This window comes from Aotus nancymaae, unplaced genomic scaffold (genome assembly GCF_030222135.1).
Source record: "Aotus nancymaae isolate 86718 unplaced genomic scaffold, 86718_ANA_hifiasm-v0.15.2.pri h1tg000006l, whole genome shotgun sequence".
Classification (NCBI taxonomy): domain Eukaryota; kingdom Metazoa; phylum Chordata; class Mammalia; order Primates; family Aotidae; genus Aotus; species Aotus nancymaae.
The window spans coordinates 4,618,453-4,631,842 of NW_026988417.1; the positions used below are offsets into that span (position 1 = coordinate 4,618,453).

Consider the following 13,390-nt stretch of genomic DNA (forward strand, 5'->3'; position numbering starts at 1 on the left):
CCTCTCACACCGCTATTCCTGCCTTGCTGGCCGATCGGGCTACCTCTCCCGTCTCTACCTCCTGACAGTCCCCGCCTCTGTGCTCCTACAGAGCTCCTTTGCCTTTTAAACAGACCCAGCAGGACCTCTTCAGATGTCTCATCCCAACAAGCTGCTTTGCTCCTCCGCACCTATGTACAGCGACTCGCACCTCGTATCAACGCCACTCCGCCCACGCTAGGACCCCTCACTGCACAGACAACTGTCTCCACTCCTGCCCCTCTATGCATTTCCCATCAAAGAACCGCTGGAATCCCCTTAGGTAGCCTTTCACCTTCTAAATTCGCATTTACCCTTCATCTCCAAAGTCCCTACACGCGTATTAACGTGCCTATGGGGGCGTAACTGTTCCGCTTTACTGACAGACCCTCTACACCACTAATAATCTCAGAAACCGTAACAGTCATTATTGCTTAAACACCTTCCCTTAGCTCACTTCATCCTCGGTTACCCTCTCCTTGTGCCTCGGATTCTCCTCCTAGTCCTTCATCACGCTTACTTATGCCCACCCCTACAAATGTGAGTAGAGGCTATTTGTTGACAGCACACGCTTCTCATACATGATGAAATCAAACCACTTCTGCTACACAGCTGCCGCCCCATCGCCCCTTCAACCCCTAACAGCTGCCATCCTCACTGGATCTTTAGGAATCTGGGCATCTGATCCCCATTCAATACTCCCTCTCACCTCTTCCCCCTGCGTTTTCAATTCTGCGTCGCCCCAGGCCTTTTCTCCCTAGGTGGCTCCTCTACCTATGTGTGTTTGCCGCTAACTGGACAGGCGCCTGTCCCTTAGTCTTCCTTATTCCTAAGATCCAGTTTGCCATGCCTGTCCCCCCATGACACCTACCTGACGAGAAAGAGCTATGCAACTAATTCCATTCCTCGTAGGAATAGGGCTTGCAGCCTCCACGGTAGGCCTTGGAACTGGCATGGTGGGGCTCACCACCTCCGTCACGGCATTCCGCAGTCTGTCTGCTGATTTCTCTGCCAGCATTGCAGACATATATAACACCCTGTCTGCCCTTCAGGCTCAGACGGACTCTTTGGCTGCAGCTGTTCTACAAAACCATCATGGTCTCGACTTACCGCAGAAAAAGGAGGACTCTGTATATTTCTAAATGAAGAATGTCGTTTTTACTTAAACCCATCTGACCTAGTGTATGATCATGTCAGAAAACTCAGAGACAGGGCCCAGAGTTTGCTAACCAGGCAAACACCTATGCGAACCTGCCTGGCCATTTTCTGACTGGAGGTCACGGCTCCTTCCAGTCCTCACTCCTGTAATACCCATCTTTCTTTTATTCGGGCCCCGTATCTTCCGCTTAGTCTCCCAGTTCATACAAAACCGCATCCAGGCGATCACAAATCGGCAAATGCTGCTCTGGACAACCCCACAACACCTTGAATTCCCTCAAAGTCCCCCAGCAGCTGAAGCATTTGTGAGGCAGAGCGTCCTGTCCAGACCTTCCTTATTTGCACAGCTGTCCTGTTCCCATGTCTACCCTGTCTCCCCCACTCAAAAAAATGTGTTTAGGTGTCTGCGCGGTCCCCTGTCATGCACGAAGTAGCCTTGAGAAACTTCGCCCTCACCCCCAGAAACCTGTCATCATCCCCCTTTCTCTAATTCTTTCTCTCTCTATATAAAAAGACAGGAATGTCAGGTCTCATATGCAAGCCTGGAGCCTGAATGTCAGGTCTCATATGCAAGGCTGGAGCCTGAAAGTCTGAAGTCCTGCCTACCTGAGCTGATGTCTCCCACTCCCCGCCTGTTCACCGTTGTCCCTGGTCACCCAGCGGAGCTTCCCCGGACAAGCCTCTCACCCATCCTGCCATCTTAGCTGTTCTTATGATAGTGTGAACACCTCTCACCCATCCTGCCATCTTAACTGTTCTTATGATAGTGTGAACACCTCTCACCCATCCTGCCATCTTAACTGTTCTTATGATTGTGTGAACACCTCTCACCCATCCTGCCATCTTAACTGTTCTTATGATAGTGTGAACGCCCCTCACCCATCCTGCCATCTTAACTGTTCTTATGATTGTGTGAACACCTCTCACCCATCCTGCCATCTTAACTGTTCTTATGATAGTGTGAACGCCCCTCACCCATCCTGCCATCTTAACTGTTCTTATGATAGTGTGAACACCTCTCACCCATCCTGCCATCTTAACCGTTCTTATGATACTGTGAACACCCCTCACCCATCCTGCCATCTTAACTGCTCCTCTGACTCGTCCCCACCCGCCACTGTAACTGAACTTGTGGCCATATATACCCCTTGCCCCTACCCCCACCACTGTAACTGATCTTACTCTGCAACGTCCCTGCCCCACAAAACACTACCCCAACCTCTAAAGCCAATTCCCACCTTACCCCCTTGGCCTGTCCTTTCTCGGATTCGGCCTGCTTGCACCCAAGCGAGAAATGAAACAGCCTGGTTGCCCACACGAAGCCTGTTTGAAAGATCTCTTTATTAAATGTATTTAATATTCTGTACTCTTGGACATGAATAAGAATTCTGTGGTGATGCCCTAAATTAAATAAAACCAACAATAAAAAGCCACTCAGCCCCCTCTCCACCAGCTCTACCGAGATGGCCTTATCTCAGGCCCTTGTCTCTTGCCTGTACTGGCCCGCAGATGCCCTGAGCTCTTCCCTTTACCTGCCTTCCAGGGTCTACTAGAAACGGCTTCTCTCTCCCTCTCACTCCTGAAACGAACACAAATGATTTCCCACTGGGAAGATATCTTGTCCATCCTTCTTTTCCTTTCTTCCTTCCTTTCTCGCTCTCTTTCTTTTCTCTTTCTTTCCTTCCTTCCCTCTTTCCTTCCTTTCCTCTTTCCTTCTCTTTTTTCTTTCCTTTCTCTTTCCTTCCTTCCTTCCCTCCTTCCCTCCCACCTTCCTTCCTTTCCTTTTTCTTTTTCTTCTCTTCTTTGTCTTTCTCTTTCCTTCTTTCTCTCTTTTCTCTCTCCCTTCCTTCCTTCCTTCCTTCCTTCCTTCCTTCCTTCCTTTCTTTCTTTCCTTTTCTTTCTTACAAGGGTAGCCTACAGAAAGGAGAATAGACTCTAGGTCAGGCAAGCAACTTTTATTAACCTGCTGGGCTGCTCCGTAACAGAAGAGGCAGCCCTGAGCTTTCAAAACGAGGGGTTTATATGGGGACTGAGGTCATCTATCTACTTGTTTCAGGACTGAGGTCATCTATCTACTTGTAACAAGCACAGAGTTTGTCAACTTGTAACAGACCTAAAATACATCATCCTGTGACTTTTGTGGCAGCAGTCTTTTTTTTAAAAAAGGGAAAACCCAGGATCTTTCTACAGGTCTGTGTCAAACAGGAATTTACAAGTATGGATAACCAACATTGTTTTCCCTGTCCTCCCTCCAGCTGCCCGGGTGGCTGTAATCAGGCTTTGCTTAGTTGTGGCACGTGGGGCAGCCTTGCTGTGGCACCGAGGTAGGGGTTCAGGAATGCAGCTGCGGAGCAATCCGGGGCGGGGCGGGGGTGGTCAGCTTGTGCAGCTCGTCCCTAACACTTGCTTTCTCTTCTTTCCTTTTTTTCCTCTTCATTCCTTCCTTTCTCTCTCTCTCCCTCTCTTTCTTTCTCTCCTTCCTTCCTTCCTTCTTTCTTTCATGGAGTTTCACTCTTGTCACGCAGGCTGGAGTGCAATGGCGCAATCTTGGCTCACTGCAACCTCTGCCTCCTAAGTTCAGGCGATTCTCCTGCCTCAGCCTCCCAAGTGTTAAAAACATGCGCTTTGAATGAAAACACCTTCCAAACAGGCTTTGTCTGAGCAACATGTCTGTTTATTCAACTGCATGCAGGTGGGCTAAGGCTGAAAAGGGCCTTAGCAAAGGGCAGTGTGATAGGAGTTGGTTTTATAGGTTTGGGTAGTTTTTTGTGGGGAGGGGGTGTTGCAGAGCAAGTTCAGTTACAGTGGTGGGACTGGGTGAGAGGTATTTGCATTATTAGAAGAACAGTTAAGATGGCAGGGTTGGGTGAGAGGTATTTACATTATCATAAGAACAGTTAAGATGGCAGGGTTGGGTGAGGGGCTTGTCTGGGGAAGCTCAGGGACAATGGCGAATGCAGGCAGCGGGGGTGGGGGAGGGGTGGGTGGGGGTCAGGGGAAGGTGGTGGTGGGTGGTGGGAGACTTCAGCCGAGGCAAGCAGGACTTCAGAGTTTCAGGCTCCAGGCTTGCATATGGAGACCTGACACCAAGTACCTGGAATTACAGGCACCTGCCACCACATCCTGCTAATTTTTGTATTTTTAGTAGAGATGGGGTTTCGCCATGTTTGCCAGGCTGGTCTCCAACTCCTGACCTCAAGTGATCCACCCGCCTAGACCTCCCAAAGTGCTGAGCCACCATGCCTGCCAGATGATGTTTTTCTTTTTTTTTTAATTGCATTTTAGGTTTTGGGGTATATGTGAAGAACATGCAAGATTGTTGCTTAGGTACACACGTGGCAGTGTGATTTGCTGCCTTCCTCCCCATCACTTGATCTGGCATTTCTCCCCATGCTATCTCTCCCCAACTCCCCACTCCCCGCTCGGAAGATGTTTTTCTAATGTCAGTAAAACATGTGAACCCAACTTACTAGTAGCTGTAATTTTGGAAGGAATTGTGACCTAAAGGAGGTGTGAGTTCTGCAATAAATGATTATTACTCTCAACAGTATCTCCAAACATTTTAAAAAAAAACAGTGGCGTGTATTTTTATCAGCCCATGATTGCTTTGTCTGTAGGCAATCCTGGTTGCCCCTGGGGATTCAGCAACCTTTGCAACAGCGCGATCCAGCCCCGGCTGGGAAGCCTAGTCTAGACTAAGGGTCACTTCTGACTGCTCAGCAGGGCACCTGCCAGGCCCCTCAGCCCCTTCCTTCTGCTTTTGCAATCACGTGCTCCCACGTGGGTAACATCCCTCAGGGGCACCGAGGAAGAACTGTGCAGACCCCAGGCACAATTAGTGCCTGAAGTATACCTCACTGCTTACTTATATCTAGCTTATATATATATATAATCATACTTAGTCCTATAATCTTTCTATATAATCATGTAATAACTTACTGCTTACTATATCTAGCTTATATACATAATCATACTTATTTCCATATAATCTTTCTATATAATCATATAGGTATTGTAGTCGGAGCTGTACTGACACATTTAGTGCTAATTTATAGAATCCTTCTATATAACCATATAGTAGTTTGTAGTAGGAGGAATGCCTAGAGCAGTCACAGAACAGAAGCAGTACGTGGGAAAACAGCCAGACCAGGACGAGAACCAAAGACCCAGGCGGTGGCGTTCCTGCCTGAAAGGGCATACGGTGTATGGCAGGCTTGGAGCAAGAGCCGCTCCTCCTGATAAAGGAGTTGTAGTACTCTGCATCCAGTTCCCGTGGAAAGTAGGCCTCAGGCCTGAGATCCTGGAAGTAACCGAGGGAGAAGAACCCCTCTGGTGTGACCAGTCACGGCGGCTGTACACCCTGTCAGCCTTTTCTCGCTTCTGTGCTGGCTCAAATCATCCTCGCATAAATATCTTAAGAGCACAAGTCTGTCAGCTCACACTGCATCAGCTTACAAGTACCCTTCTATTAGCAATCTTTTGAAGTCTCCAGCCCCCAGATAAGAAGTGTTGCACATGACACCTGTTGCACACAGCCCACCTCCTTGTCTTGGTGACCTAATGGGGGTGGACCCCTTTTCTGTACACGACCCTCTACTACTGCACAGGGCACGGCCCCCTACAGCGCACGGCCCACCTCTCTGCCCAGGTGACATAATGGGGTGGCCTCCTCGCTTGTGACTCACATGATTATGTATGCCCTATTACTAAGCCTATAGATGATGACCTCACTCACGACCCTACCCGCTGCTTGTACCTAATAAATACAGATGCTTCTGGGCATTCGGGGCCTCGCTGATCTCCGCTCATAGGTGGCGTGGCCCCCCGAGTCCGCTGCTCTTCACCAGTTCTTCAGCGTCCTGTCTCTTTACTTCTTGGATCCTGTACTTCAGCACAGCATAAGGGACACCCCAGGACCCAGTGGGGCCCAACAGCCCTACACTCCCACTGATACCCATAATTATTAAGTCTGTTTTAAATGAGAATAGTAACTATGATGAAAAATGTTGCCATGGAATCAAGGAGAAGCTATTTCAGAGTAGAACAGGAGTAGACAGAGAATTTCCAAACACGAGCCAAGTATCCCCACCCAGATGTCCTACCAATATCTTACATTTGACACACCTCCAAAATTGTACTTATCTTTCTCCTCCCTATAACTGAGCTGCACTGACCATCTTTTAGTTCCCTACAATTGCAAACTGTAGGAGACCCCATAAGTGCCGAGGCAGGAGTCAGAAGCCTCAGACTGTTCCCATATAAATAATGAAGCAGCAAATAACTAGAGATGTAACTATAGTAGTTATTCATAGGTGATCTTAGTTATTCACAGGTGACCATTTATATATACATATATATATATATACTCGGCATAATCTTTTACTTATGCCTGTCAGGTCACAAAGTATGAACCTAAGGTGACATTGTGAAAGAAGTGACTCTAAGGCAAGACGCTCTAAGCCCTCTGTCACACCCGTGTAAGGGCTGCTGGAGGGCGCCTTGGCTGTGCAGCAGCGCCAGCACTGGGAAAGTGCCCACTGTTTAGCCAGCTGTGGAAGGAGACATCCAAGATGCCTTCTTCCCCAGAGGAGTTTGGAGAAAACTCCGCTCCTTCAAGCTCTTGTGGAAGGCCTGACGCTGTCAGGGAGGCCCGCAGACATCCGGGTGCTTAACTGTCTCTATGTGGTGCTGTGCTTCAGTGGTCACGTTCCATGTCCACTATCATGTTCTGCTTCTGCACCTGGTTCCTTTTTCTTAGAAGATACAGTCAGTAAAAGTAACATAAATCTTAATGTCTTTGTTCTTTCTTGGCAAGTATGGAAAAAGTGCTGACGCATTGTGCTCCTTACCTCGTCTCGGCTACTTGAAAGTCCTGGGCCCTCATCCCTATGATGCGTGAGGTACTTGATCGTATCACTGATCACCAATGCCTCGCCCTACCTACCCTGCCTCCAGCTTTGTACACAATAAAAGTCAGAGTGTGCAGACGCTCGGGGCCACTGCCAGACTCTGCACTTTGGTTGGCAGTGGACCTCTGGGCCCAAACTCTGTTTTCTCTTTCTTGGTGTCTTGGGTCTTTTATTTCCACAGTTTCTCGTCTCCACACCTGTAGAGAGGGGCTCACAGGACCCTGTAGGGCTAGACCCTACAGCAAACCTTCTGATATATTTTTCCTTGTTCTGCTTTTTTTCTTTTTGTTTTGTTTTGTTTTGAGACAGAGTCTTGCTCTGTCACCCAGGCTGGAGTGCAGTGGCGCGATATCGGCTCACTGCAACCTCTGCCTCCCAGGTTCAAGTGATTCTTCTGCCTCAGCCTCTGGAGTAGCTGGGATTACAGGCACGCACCACCATGCCCGGCTAATTTTTGTATTTTTAGTAGAGATGGGGTTTCACTATGTTGGTCAGGCTGGTCTTGAACTCCTGACCTTGTGATCTGCCAGTCTTGGCCTCCCAAAATGCTGGGATTACATGTGTGAGCTACTGCGCCTGGCCCCCCCCCCGCCTTTTTTTTTTTAAACAGAGTCTCACTATGTTGCCCAAGCTAGACTCAAACTCCTGGGCTCAAGTGATTCTCCCACCTCGGCCTCACGAGTAGTTGGGACTACAGGTGAGAACCATGGAGCACACCACCTGCCTCTTCCTTATTCTTTACATGGCGAATTGCTAAGTCCAGTTGATTCTGTCTCTGTAAATTTCGCAGGAGGTGTGTGTCTTAGATTAGACCTCCCCAAACAGACCTTGAGACAAGAATTTGGGTGCAGGTAATTGATTATGGAGCTGATCTCGGGGTGCAAGAGTCAGGAAGTGGAAACTGTGGGACAAAGAAAAGCAAGTAAAGGGTGGGTAATTGAGCTGGTCGCTGCTCTGGGCAACGAGGGCCCACTTCTACTAGGGGCTCTCCGAGGAACTCCGTAGAACCACGATTCTCAAACTTCGGCAGGCTCTTGGGCATGCCAGGTCTTGCTATGTTGCCCAGGCTGGTCTCGAACTCCTGACCTCAAGCGATCTTCCCGTCTCAGCCTCTGAAAGCGCTGGGATTACAGGCGTTGAGCCACCACGTAGGGCCTGCTGATAAATCTGAAAATGCCCGGCCTCAGCCTCGGGGTCCTGATCCAGTAGCCTTGGAGTGGGCCCCAGGAAGGGCCGCGGTGTGAACTGTATCTCAGAACTGCGGCACTCCGAGAGAGCAGCCACTCGGCAGAGCCGGTCATACAGGCTTGGCCTGAAGGCAGAGAAGCCGAGAGCGCCAAGGAGCACCTGGGCCAAGCTTTCCGGCTCCGGCCCGGGCCGCAGCTGCGTCCGCGTTTCCTGGGCGACCGGGGTGGCGCGGAGCGATGACGTCAGGGCGCCCCCCCACCCCAGCTCCGGCCCCGCCCACGAGACGGAAGGAGGCCCAGAGGCGGCGCGGGTAGGGCGGTGGGGCCCGGGCCTGGATAGCTTCGCGTAACCGGCAGCTAGTCCTCGTCCTCCCGGGTCGGTCGCGGGCCGACAGGCATCCCGTGAGCGCCTGCTGCGTGAGTTGGACGGTGTGGAGCCGCGGGGACCGGCAAGCTGTAAAGTGGAGGCGGCGGGGCGGGAGCGGGGTGGGGGTCGGGGCGGGAGAGGGGTGGGGGGCATCGCTCGTGCCCCGGGGGCGCCGGGGCTGTGCGGATTCGCGGGCGGCGGGGCCGGGGTTGCCCAGAGCAGGGGCCGGGAGGACTGGTGGCCCGCGTGCCGGGCGTTTGGAGGACTTTGCATATTGTCCCCTGGGGTCACTGGGCAGCTGTTCATGGAAGGGAGCGTGATCCGCACCGCAGAGAGGACTGGAGGCAGCTGTTGCCAGAATAGTGATCTTGAAGCCCCCACTTCCATGCCAGAATCTCATGCGAGCGTCTAATGTGGATGACAGCAGCCTAGACCTTAGACCCTGTGCACTAGCCAGGCGTCACCGTATTTGGATGACAGCAGCCCACAGTAGTCCCTAGGTACTGACCAGGCATCACTGTATTATCACCCCCGAGGCGCACAGACCTTGGGAAGGTCGCCCAGCTAGGAAGCTGTAACGTGGAATTTGAACCCAGACAGTCTGGCTTCACAAGCCTTATCTGTAACAGCTGTACCATAATGCTGTAAGGTTGGTGACTTCGAGTGGCATGGGCCCATAGGTACTGGTTAGGATCTGGGGGTTTGGAGCCAGCTGTGGTCAATTTCTCTAAGAAGCTTCCGTTTCCTCACCTGGAAGAGGAGACTACTGATAGTACTTCGGCTTGGTGGGCACCATTGAGGTTGTGTAGCTGCTTAACACAGTCACCTGCACGCAGTACGAGCTCAGTCATCGGAGGTCGTTATGAAGGGTTTATGGGGTGGAGAGAAATGAGAAGATTCTGTAAGGAGTTAGAGATGCACTGTGGACTTGGTAATTTACTGGGCTGTGGCGCATGAGGGAGAGGGGAATTCCAGCATGACATTGGGGTTTGTGGCTCGAGTAATCCTTGTGTCACTGGCAGTGTGGAAGTGGGCTGCAGGAGGCGGGGCTGGGTCAGGGCTGAGAGGCTGGATTCAGTGTTGAGACTCAGTTTGAAGATCTTCAGAACGTAAGAAGCGGGGAGTGTGCAGTTGACTGCCAAATAAACTCATGAGTCTGGAGACGTGGACTGAGGACCCTCCACACATTGAGGACATACCTCAGAGTGGAATTGCTGGGTCATGTGGTCACTCTATGTTTAATCACTTGTGGAACTGCCACACCATTTTCCAGAATGGCTGGCTCACTTTACATTTTCACTGGAAGTGGGTGAGAGTCTGATTTCTCCTCATCCTCTCAATACTTGTGATTACTTATCAGTTTTCTTAAGAGATGGGGTCTTGCTGTGTCACCCTGTAGCAGGAGTGGCCGCGAGAAACGGATCTCTCGAACACCGAATACAGGAGGAAAGAGTTTATTACAGCCGGGAGCTGAGGCAATGATTTGTCCAAATTCAGCTCGCCTGACAAAGGAAGGCTCTGCCTTTATATAGGCTTATACTTTAAATATTACACGTGGAAAAATCTTAGGTTTATAGCTTTAGAAATCACATATGAAAAGAGTTTCGGTTTACACCTTCAGGAATCACATGTGAAAGGGTTCCGATTTATAGTTTTAGGACTCACATGTGAAAAGGTCTCTGTTTACAGTTTTAGGAATCACATATGAAAGGGTTCCAGTTTACAGTTTTAGGACTCACATGTGAAAAGGTTTTGGTTTGATCTTGTTTTAAGTAAAAATAGTGCCTTCCGGAGGCGAGTCTTCTCAAGACCAAGCTTGTTATTTGCAGGAAGGAGATTCAGGAGGCGCCAGCTGGCCTGCTCTCTCTTCTATTGACATGCACAGTGGATGACCGAGGGGGAGGGAATCCCAGATGCCTGGGTCTCCTTCCTCAGCCCAGGCTGGTCTCAAACTCCGGGACTCAAGCTATTCTCCTGCCTCAGCCTCCCCAGAGTAGCTGGGACCACAGGCGTGTACCACTATAGCTGGCTTTTAATATCTTTTGGCTCATTGCCATCCTAGCAGATAGGAAGTGGTCTCTCATTGGGTTTTTGGTTTGCACTTCCCTGATGGCTAATGATGTTAACCGTATTTTCCTGTGTGTGTTTGTTTTTTCTCTGAGATGGAGTTTCTCTCTTGTTGCCCAGGCTGGAGTGCAATGGCGCGATCTCAGCTCACTGCAGCCTCCGTCTCCCGGGTTCAAGCATTTCTCCTGTCTCAGCCTCCCGAGTAGCTGGGATTACAGACGCCTGCCACCATGCCCAGCTAATTTTTGTATTTTTAGTAGAGATGGGGTTTCATCATGTTGGCCAGGCTGGTCTCAAACTCCTAACCTCAGGTGATCCGCCTGTCTTGGCCTCCCAAAGTGCTGGAATTACAGGCGTGAGCCACCATGCCCAGCCTTTCCCGTGTTTTTTTCGCCATTTGTATGTCTTTGGAGAAATGTCTGTTTGAACCCTTTGCCGATTTTTTAATTGGTTATTTGTCTTTTTACTATTCTTAAGATTTATTAATTTATTTTGAGATGGAGTCTCACTCTGTCACCTAGGCTGGAGTGCAGTGTGCAATCTTGGCTGACTGCAACTTCTGCCCCCTGGATTCAAGCTGTTCTCCTGCCTCAGGCTCCCGAGTAGCTGGGATCATGGGCATGCACCACCATGCCTGGGTAATTTTGTATTTTTAGCAGAGATGGGGTTTTACCATGTTTGCGACGCTGGTCTTGAACTCCTGATCTCAGGCGATCCACCTGCCTAGGCCTCTTAAAGTACTGGGATTACAGGTGTGAGCCACCACGCCTGGCCTAAGTCATAAGAGTCTTGATAGTGTCCTTTGCACCTATGCTTTTGATATCATATCAAGAAGGATTTGCCTAAACTAAGATGACAAAGATTTACTCCCGTATTTTCTTCTGGGTATTATAGTTTCACCTCTTACATTTAGGCCTGTGACCTATTTTGAGTGGAGTGTGTGTGTGTGTGTGTGTGTGTGTGTGTGTGTGTAAAAGCAGTCCAACTCCATTCATTTGCATATGGATATACAACTGCCCCAAACAACACCATTTGTTGAGAAGACTCTTCTTTCTCCATTGAGTTATCTTGCACCCTTGTCAAAAAGCAACTGGCCATACATGTAAGGCTTTATTGCTGGGCTCTCATTTCTAGTCCATTGATCTGAATGTGTCTATTTTTATGCTGGCACCATAATGTCTTTTTACTGTAACTTTGTAGTGACTTTTGAAATCAGGAAGTGTGAACCTTCCAGCTTTGTTCTTTTGTTTCAAGAGTGTTTTGTGTATTCTGAGCTCCTTCAATTGCCATATGAATTTTAGGATCAGCTTTTCAATTTTTGCAAAAAAACCAGCTGGGATTTTGACTGGAATTCCATTTGATCTGAGTACTGCTATTTTAATAATACTGAATCTTCTGATCCATCAATATGGATGCCTTTCTGTTTTTACATTTAGATCTTTAATTTCTTCAACTTTTTTTTTTTTAGCTTTCAGAGTATAAGTTTTACAGTTCTTTTGTTGAATTTATTTCTAAATATTTTAATTTTTTGATGCTGTTGCCAATGGAATTGTTTTCTCCATTTCATTTTTGAGTTGTTCATTGCCCGTGTATAGAAATACAATTGAGTATTGTATATTGATCTTGTACCTTGCTGACTCACTGAACTAATTTATTAGTTCTAATAGTTTTTTGATGCATTCCTTAGGATTTCCTTAGGATATACAAGATCATGTCATCTCAAATAGAAATAGTTTTCTAGTCTGAATGCCGTGTGTGTGTGTGTGTGTGTGTGTGTGTGTGTAACTGCCCTGGCTAGAACCCCCAGTACAGTGTTGAATAGAAGACGTAGAGTTAGCTGGGTGTGGTGGCTCACGCCTGTAATCCCAGCACTTTGGGAGGTTGAGGTGGGCAGATCACTTGATGTCAGGAGTTCGAGACCAGCCTGGCCAATATGGCAAAACCCTGTCTCTATTAAAAATACAAAAATCAGCTGGGTGTGGTGGTGCATGCCTGTAATCCCAGCTACTTGGGAAGCTGAGGCAGGAGAATCGCTTGAACCCGGGAGGCAGAGGTTGCAGTGAGCCCGATTGCACCACCAGATTGCGCTCTAGCCTGAAGGACAAAGTGAGCCTCTGTCTCAATAAAACAAAACGAGCAACACTGCAAAGACGAGGTAAAGTGGGCATCCTTGTCTCATTGCCGATCTTAGCGGAGAGGTATTCAGCCTTTTGTATTTAAGTGTGGCGATTGCTGTGGGTTTTTGTAGATGCCCTTCATGGGGCTGATGAACGTCCCTTCAGTTCTGAGTTTGTTGAGAGTTTGTATCGTGACAGAGGGTTGGATTTTGTCAAATGTTTTTTCTCTATTGGTGTGATCATATAGTTTTCGTGTATCTTTATCCTATTGGTATGGTGTCTTAGATTAATCGATTTTCAAATGTTGAACCACCATGCATTCCCAGGATCAATCCCACTTTGTCATGATATATAATCTTTTTTTTAATATGTTGCTGGATTCAGTTTGCAAAATTTCATTCCTGTTTTGCGTCTGCATCACAAGAGATGTTCTTCCCCAGCTTTCTTGGATGTCTTTGTCTGGGTTGGGTGTCAGGGCAATACTGGCCTCGTGGAGTGAGCTGGGAAGTGTTTTTTTCTGCTTTTGGGAAGAGCTTGAATAATTGATATTCTTCTTTAAATGTTGGA

The 13,390-nt window shown here is 48.7% G+C and overlaps 1 protein-coding gene across 6 annotated transcripts in view; it reads left to right on the forward strand.

Moving 5' to 3' along the window:
• The window catches only part of ACOX3 (acyl-CoA oxidase 3, pristanoyl), a 71,601-nt gene that overhangs the window by 8,657 nt on the left and 49,554 nt on the right, over nt 1-13,390 (forward strand). For 3 of the 6 annotated variants that reach the window (XM_012473523.3, XM_012473527.3, XM_064365501.1), the window contains exon 1: nt 8,585-8,689. The exons of 1 other annotated variant lie outside the window; for it this stretch is intronic. The gene's annotated coding sequence lies outside the window, so the exon portion shown is untranslated. Of the gene's footprint in view, nt 1-8,584; nt 8,702-13,390 lie in introns of those variants that run through there. 2 more of the 6 variants (XM_012473524.3, XM_012473525.3) reach the window with 2 other exon arrangements.